The sequence below is a fragment of the Mixophyes fleayi genome, chromosome 1, assembly GCF_038048845.1.
Source record: "Mixophyes fleayi isolate aMixFle1 chromosome 1, aMixFle1.hap1, whole genome shotgun sequence".
NCBI lineage: Eukaryota > Metazoa > Chordata > Amphibia > Anura > Limnodynastidae > Mixophyes > Mixophyes fleayi.
In genome coordinates, this window is record NC_134402.1 from 98,700,557 (window position 1) to 98,709,538 (window position 8,982).

The following is an 8,982-nucleotide window of genomic DNA, read 5'->3' on the forward strand; positions in this document are numbered from 1 at the left end:
AATCAAAATACAAGCCAAAGCAAGTGATCAATGGTAGATCAATTGAATGCAAATTTCAACCTGTAGCGAGGGCAACCAGTTTCATTCATCAAAAGCTGCCTGACAATAACTTCACATCAAAAATGATCTGAGAACAGGTTATCATAGTCCAGTGCATAAACAGCTCACCAGATTTGCAAGTTCTGTAGTGCAAAGAGGACCAGAATTGGACTACCGAGCAGAGAGTGATATGGTCAAATGAATAATCCTGCACTATGTACTTGACAAGTGTCATGAGCCAGTGTCGGTTCGCTCAGTTTTCCAGACTGCTTGCGGGCCGTCATCATGACGACCGGAACGCCATTTCCAGTTCTCATCCCGGCCGTTGCCATGGTGACAGATGGGACGCTTTTCGCTTCACCGCTGCGACCCAGCCAGCTGGGCAGCCGGGTGCGTGCCCAGGCACATCGGTTTAATTATTCAGCCTCCTGTGGCTGATTATGTGGGCTATTGATCAGTGTTCTGATTGGGCAGTTCTACTATTTAAAGGCAGGGAGGGCTTAGTCTCCCTGACGGTTGTAGCATTCGCTGCCTGTGTGTTGCTGACCTGCTTGTTTTCCTACAGTCCTGATTAATTTTGACTCAGTTCTAAAGGCTTATCAGTAGCTGCGATCCTAACATAACCGGCTATAAAGAAATCCTGGGAAGAACTGGCCTGATGGATGAGACTGGGATTAATCCTACTCCAGCACATGTGTTGACTGGTCAGATCCAGACTCTGTCCCAGATGGTCCAGGGATTGTTGCACCATTTATCTGCGCAAGAAGAGGCCTCTAGACTCTTACAGACTAGAGGCTCCGGCGGTTGAGCCCAAACTAAATCGCTTCTCTGGGAATAGAGCCTTGATCCGCAATTTCAAGGAACTTTGCAAATTAGATTTTCGCCTGCAAGCACATTCCTCCAGCTCTGAGCAACAGAGAGTGGGAATAGTAATTTCGCTCCTCACGGGAGATTCCCAAACCTGGGCTTTTGGTTTGCCTACTGATAGCCCCACCTTGCAGTCGGTGAATATCGTTCTTTGATGCATTAGGTCTCTTCTATGATGACCCGGACCATGTGGCTTCTGCCAAGACCCACCTGAGATCCTTAAAGCAAGGCCAGTTCTCTGCAGAATATTCAGCTGAGTTCCAGCGGTGGTCCACTGACAGAGAGTGGAATGACCCAGCATTATAGTCCGTTCCGTCTAGGCTTGTCCGACCAGATTAAGGACTCTTTGGTTCAATATCCTTCACCCACTTTCCTGGAAGGACTTATGCAGCTGGCTATCAAGATTGATAGACGTATCAAAGAGAGAGAGAGAAACTTCCTCATCCATTATACCTCTTTTCTCATCTACCCCTCCAATGGAACCTACAGAACCTATGCAGTTAGGGGTTTATCATCTATCTCAGGAGGAGAGAACAAGGAGACGTACCTTGGACCGTTGTTTATATTGTGGCAACAAAGGTCACCTTCTCCGCTCCTTTCCTAAAATGTCGGGAAAAGGGCAGACCTAGAGCAAGAGAAAGAGGTTTGTCTAGGTCTACAGATCATATCTTCCAAAAATGCTCTTTTGGTTCCAGCTTCCTTCCTAAACAGTGGTGCCGCTGGGAACTTTTTGGACATTAAATTTGCTCTCAAATACTTCCGTTGCAACTCTGCATTCTGAGTATTTATCTTCCTATCTCATCAAGTGTCATTCTGTTTCTTTAATCCTGGGGCACCCCTGACTCCAGCTTCATAACCCAGTCATTAATTGGAGTAAAGGAAAGATTGTTCAGTGGGCTTCTACTTGTGCATCATCCTGTTTGTCTCTGCCTTTTCGGTTGACACAACTTCTGCCGGATCAGTTACCTCTGCCATATCAGGATTTCCGAGATGTATTCTCCAAAAGAGCTGAAGAGTTGCCTCCTCATCGCGATTATGACTGTGCCATAGATTTAGTACCTGGCACCAAATTACCAAAGGTAGGTTGTACTCGCTTTCTATACCTGAAACCCAGGCCATGGAAGAGTACTTGAAGGAGAACCTTTAGAAGGGTTTCATCAGGCCCTCTAAGACCTATTTGGCAGCGGGATTCATCTCTGTTTCCAAAAAGGATGGAATACTTCGGCCTTGCATAGACTTTTGCAGCCTAAATAAGATCACCATAAAGAACACCTATCCCCTTCCACTCATATCTGTTCTCTTTGACCAGCTCCGGGGTGCTACTGTGTTCACTATGATTGATCTACGATATATCCTTGTATGCATGTGGAAAGGTGGTGAATGGAAGACCGCCTTTAACACCCACTCAGGCCATTATGAGAATTTGGTAGTTTGATCTATGTAATGCTCCCGCGGTTTTTCACGATCCAATCAATGATGTCCTCCGTGAATTTCTGGGTCGATCCGTTGTAGTATGCCTGGATGATATCCTAATCTATTCTCAGTCTCTCCATGTTAAGCAACTTATTTTAAAATTCAGAGAAAACCAACTTTTCGCTAAGATGAAAAAATGTGAATTTGAAGCCCAAAAGGTGTCGTTTTCTGGATATGTGATTTTCTTTTCTGGCATCTCCATGGAGCCTAGTTAGGTTCAGGCAATATTAGATTGGGTACGGCCAATCAATCTTAAGGCCATACAAAGGATTCTGGGCTTTGCAAATTATTATCTGAGATTTATTTATTTTCAGATTTGGTAGCACCGATAACTGCCCTAACCTGCAAAGGAGCTGATACCGTTAATTGGACTGCCAATGCAATTAACTCATTCAAGGCTCTGAAAGCTGCATTAATTTCTGCTCCTATCCTGAGGCACCCTAATCCGAATCTACCTTTTGTGGTGGAGGTAGATGTCTCTGATATAGGTGCAGGAGCCATATTGTCTCAGAGAGACCACTGTGACCATAAAATGCATTCATGTGCCTATTTCTCCCGATAATTCTCCACTGCCGCAGCTAACTATGACGTGGGCAACCATGAACTTTTAGCCATTGATTGGGCATTTGAAAAATGGCGACATTGGCTGGAAGGGGCAGTGCACACGATTTCTGTTATTACAGATCACAAGAATTTGTCGTTTATTGAATCTGCTAAACGTCTGAAACCCAGACAGGCTCGTTGGGCTTTAACTTTTACTCGTTTCAGGTTTATCATTTCTTATCGACAAGGTTCTAAAAACATTAAAGCTGACGTGCTTTCCCGGAGTTTCATCTTCTGTCATTCCCCACCGGCAGAACATCTCTCTATCATTCCTCCTACTTTAATTCATGTCGGATTAACCCAAAATCTTGGGGAAAATATTCAATGTTATCAAAAACTGGCACCTCCAGAGACCTCTAAAGACTGACTGTTTGTGCCTGTCCATCTCAGGAAAGTGGTACTAACTGAAGCTCATGAAAGTGAAACTACTGGACATCCAGGAATTTCCAAAACTACCGAAATCCTTTTTCGCACTGTCTGTTGGCCTTCCATGTCCTCCAATGTCAAAGATTTTGTTCTTTCCTGTGAACGTTGTGCCAGAAATAAATCTGTCAGAAGTTTTTCTTCGGGTCAACTTATGCCTCTGCCTAGTCCAGTGTTGGCTAACCTGTGACACTCCAAGTGTTGTGAAACTACAAGTCCCAGCATGCTTTGCCAATAAATAGCAGCTTATTGCTGAAATGTAAGTTGGGACTTGTAGTTTCACAGCACCTGGAGTGTCATAGGTTAGTCAACACTGGCCTAGTCCAACTAAACCTTGATCACATCTCTCAATGGACTTCATTATAGACTTCCCTTGGTCATCTGGAGACACCACCATCTGGGTGATGGTAGATAGATTCAGTAAAATGGCACATGTTGTTCCCTTGGACAAGCTGCCCATTGCTCAAACCTTGGCTCTTTTATTTGTCCGGCATATCTTTCACCTTCACGGTCTGCCTGAAGACATTATTTCCTACCGTGGCCAGGGCCGGATTAACCATAGGGCTAACTGGGCTACAGCCCAGGGGCCTATGGCATCCAGGGGGCCCTTGAAAGTGCTTAGCAGCAGTATTGATCGGTCGGGGGCAGGGGCGCCCCCGGCGCGAACAGTGCTGCTGAGCACTTTCACTGTGGTCCTTCTCCGGCGCCCTGTAGTCTCCTTACTGAAGAGATCTTATGAGTCTCACTCTCACGAGATCTCCTCAGTAAAGAGCATACAGCGCGCCAGAGAAGGAGGTAAGTGCCGGGGAGGGGGGGGGGGGCGCGGGCAGCTTGGATCACGGGGGGGGGGGGATCACGGGGGGGCCCTCACGGGGGAATATGTAGCTCAAACAACTTGGTCCTAGATTCATTGGACCTTTTGCCACAATCAAAAAGGTTAATTCCATTGTCTTTAGGCCAAAACTTTCACCCTCATTAAGAATCCCAAATACGTTCCATTGTTCTCTCTTGAAACCTGTTGCCTTGTCTAGTAAGTTCAGGTTCTATGAGCCACGAAATCCTCAGCCAGTCAAAGTGCATGGATTTTATGAATATATTGTGGAAAAAATCCTTGATTCTGAGAAGGTCCAAGGGCAAATCCATTTCCTGGTACATTGGAAGGGCTATGGCCTAGAAAAATATTCTTAGGTTTCTCGAAGACGCCTGCATGCTGATAAACTCCATAAAGAATTCTATAAACAGTTCCCTGGGAAGCCTGGATGTCGGGGTTCCTTGACCACTCCTCAAGGGAAGGGTACTGTCACGAGCTAGGGCGGCTCATCTCAGACTGCATCTCGGCTGTTGTAATGACGACCAAGATGTCACTTCTAGTTCTCGTCTGGTCATCACCATGGCAACTGCCGAGATACTCTTCGTTTCACTGCCGCGACTCGGCCAGCTGGACAGCCAGGTGTGTGCGCAAACACATCGGTTTAATTATTAAGCCTCTTGTGGCTGATTATGTGGGCTGTTGCCCTGATTTCTGATTGGGCAGTTCTACTATTTAAGGCAGGGAGGGTTTAGTCTCCTTGCTGGTTATATCATCTGCTGCCTGTGTGTGGCTGACCTGCTTGTTTTTCTACAGTCCTGATTGATTCTTCATTTTAACCTTGCCTGAACTCTTGGACTTTGCCTGATTGCCTGTTGCCTTGACTTTTTACCTTTTGCCTGGATTTTGGATTTTGCTTCTTTGCCTGTGTCCATATGTCCATGATCTTTGCCTGATTTTTGGACTAACATAGAGATAAGTCCTGAGGGCATACGAGTATTGTCGAACGTGTACAGTTCTATGGGAAAGGCAGCTGCTATAGGTAAAGACCTCTACTAGCTCGGTTCTAAAGGCTTATCAGTAGTTTGAGATCCTAACAACAAGTGGAAAGTTGAATGTGTGGCACCAATGGAAATAATCAAAACCCGTTACTGTTAAAGAACTCTTCAGCCCTGAGGGGTACATATTCCTGGCATGATTTGGGTGCAATCATCTGCCTCAGATAACAAAGTCATTGCTAATTTCTACTTAATTTTTCTAAATGATTATTCTTCACCCCATGTTGCAACATTTCTTTGCTAATGGGATGTCTTCAAAGATGGCAATGTCCCCATCCACAGAGCATATGTGTTGGCCCAAAAGCTTAATGGGCATGAGCATGATTTTGGTAGAGCGAGAAACTGCAACATCTGAGCAAAGGGTTAACCTCCTGGGAGTCAGAAGGAAGACCCACCCAGTAATCACAGGGGAGGAATTTGGGCCCTTTAAAAGGCTCAAATTCAGTCTAGCCTTGGCTGGTGTTTGGGGAGGGTGCAAGTCTCGCACATCTCCACTAAAGGAGCCAATATATCCTGAACTTTGCAAATAGCTTTGGTTTTGCTGTTGACATGTGTTGCTGTGTTGTAGATCCTCCCAATAAAGCTCCTGTTTGATCCCAACTCAAGACTTTGGCTGGTGACTTGATGTTAACCCACTACAATGATCTTAAACATATATAACATGTCATGGCTTTCACAGTCTCAAATCTGAACTCAACTGAGCATTTATAGAACAATTCAATGACTATCTTGTGGAATAACGATGTGGCATTATTTTTGCACAATTCCAAATATGGTTAGACTCAATGCTATGGTACACTCAGCTCGACTGCCTGCATGTGGTGGCCCAATGCCCTATTAAGTGACTTTACCTTGTTGTTTCCATTTTTTGTCCAACACCTGTACACATTACAGTGTTGCTTTCAACCACTCTTACAATGGTGTATATTTGTGATCATTTTGCTTAGCTACATAGTCCTGGTATACCATGGAAATGGCATCATATATTGGCAATTTCCATCTCTGGCAGTACATTTGAATACTTTGTTCCATGGAACTCTTCTTAAAGATCTTTAGACATAGTAAGGTGTATCTTTACACCTAACCAGCTGCATTTTGGCATGACCCTTCCAAGTCTGCTCATTAACCTGAGTAAAACTTACTTATACTTCAAGCAAAGCTGTCATTAGCTGAGACAACTATTCACAAGGAAGATGACTTGCATGTATTGAAATGGTTCCAAAGGTTGTCTTAACTCGAAGTAAGATACATCTGCAGTTGGTTTGAGTTTCCTTTGAGCATACTCCATAATGAGCTACGTTGCATAGAAATGACTATTTTATCTATTGAAGTGGCCTATCAGCCAAGTAAATAGCCATACCACTGCATAGATGCAAGAAATATTGCACTGGTGAATACAGTAATTGCAATTCTGAAAGAAGCCATGCTTTTCTCTCTTTGCTACATCTAGCTCATTCCTATCTAGCCATGCTCTCAATGATATGCTGTAATTGACACTTCCAAAGATCTATATTACATCAAGAAAATAGGAAAAGCACTTGTGAGAATTTAAATACAAAGTTTACATTTCTTGTGTCGCCATGGCTACCAGCCCAATTTACTACTGAAGAAAAATGTATTCATATTATATGGCAAGCTATTTATATCAATGAACCATTAAATAAAGTGTAACATATTAAATTATTACATGTGTTCCATAGATAACAAATAATATGGAAAAAAACCTGAGGGGACAAGCCATGTCGCCACCATTTCTTTCAGTGGTAATGTATATTTTTATGGCGTTAATGTGCCGAGTATATCAGTACTACCATCTGCAGAGCACTGTGCAGTGTTACATGTACATAGCTTTCTCATTATGGATAATTGATAAGATAAATGCATAAGGATGCAGATAGTGATGAGGATAGAAGAATTGTAAATAGGGTGATGGAGTGATCCAATTCAATTAATTGGAGATAAGATATAGATGTCAGAGGGAAGTAAATAGGAAATAACTTTTATGGAGAAAAGCAGAATGGGAAGGCAAAATAAAAGAGGATGCTGAGATGAAAAACCTTTCTTTAAGATAATAGCATATTGATACTATAACAGAAATTCTTATCGGGTTATGTAATCATAGTTTAGTACCTGATGAAGAGTATATAAATAATCTATTATTTTATATATGAACATAACATATAACAGATTCAGCCACAATTGAATGAGCACATTGGCTTTGCACAAAACCTTCCTTACCCCACTGGAAACATGGCTTGTGAATACTTGTAAAACCAGTCTTGTTTAATTGGTCAGTAATTAGCATATGAATGCTGTGAGCAGTTCCTGTGGAAGATAGTCTCCGCCCACAAGAAAAGGTTTACACATGATCAAGGAAAAAGCTCTTCATCAGTACCCAACCCATAACATAAACTAATTACAATTATTCTATGTATTGCAAACTTAGAGCTAGGTTCATAAGCATTTCCAGTTGCATATTTTATCATGATCTGTGTATATGGCTAAAAAAAAGCACAAACTAAATGTGTTTGCTATATATATTATATGCATGTTTACAAGTCTTTTAGAGATGCTTGTATAGTTTTCAAAATTTGGTCAGCACGGTGGCTTAGTGGTTAGCACTTCTGTCTCACAGCACTGGGGTCATAAGTTCAATTCCCAATCATGGCCTTATCTCTGTTGAGTTTGTATGCTCTCCCCGTGTTTGCGTGGGGTTGCTAAGGTTTCCTCCCACAATAACAGGTTAATAGGCTCCTATTAAATTGACCTCTCTTGGTCTGTGTGTGTGTGTATGTTAGGGAATGCAGACTGTAAGCCCCCAATGAGGTGGGGACTGAAGTGAGCTCTCTGTACAGCACTGCAGAATTTGTGGCGCTATATAAATAACTGATGATGATAAAAATTGATATAGACTCAATTGCAATAATATGACTGAAGTAAGTATCAGAAACATTTACATACATTTTACATTGCCAGTGGGTATGAATCCTCATTTACAGATTACCTGAGGGCAGGTAGTCGCTTTGAAAAGGGTGTATCTGCTCTTCCATAGAGGCTCCAATACCATGCTGACCAGGCTAGCTCTGGTTTACATTATGACAGGAGGACCTGTTATAGTGTTACTGAGCCTTTCTAGCCTGGTGTTGGTTTGCACTGCTGGAGAAGAACCCTGCTCCCATTGTCTCACTGCCGTGGTGGGAAATAGCCCAGGCTGTTTTCCACTAGTGCTGGTCATGGCTTTTAGGGAGAGTGCACACATTAGGTCTGATTCATTAAGGAAAGTAAAGCATAAAAATGAGTAACTTTGCACCTTGGCAAAACAATGTTGCATTGGAGGGGGTGGTAAATTTAAAATGTGAGGGCAGATTTATAGTTGGGTAGTACATGTTCTAGATCAACTTTAAATTTCAGTATATAAATAAAGCCATCATGTATCTGTGTGCTACATGAAAAAACATCCAGTATTTATTTTATGTGCAAAATAATAAACTAATTTGCATTTCATTGTGAAACAATTGTTTACATATAACATTAATTATGCACCTTGCTATAGTTAACATTTTTCTAGGTTAGCTCACATTGTTTAGTTATATGTATATTTGAATATTTGTAAAATTATCATCTACCATAATAGAACATTTACAAAGGAGAGAAAGCAATCAACACATTGATTGTACCACTTAATGCTGTACTAAAACTGCCATCTAGTGC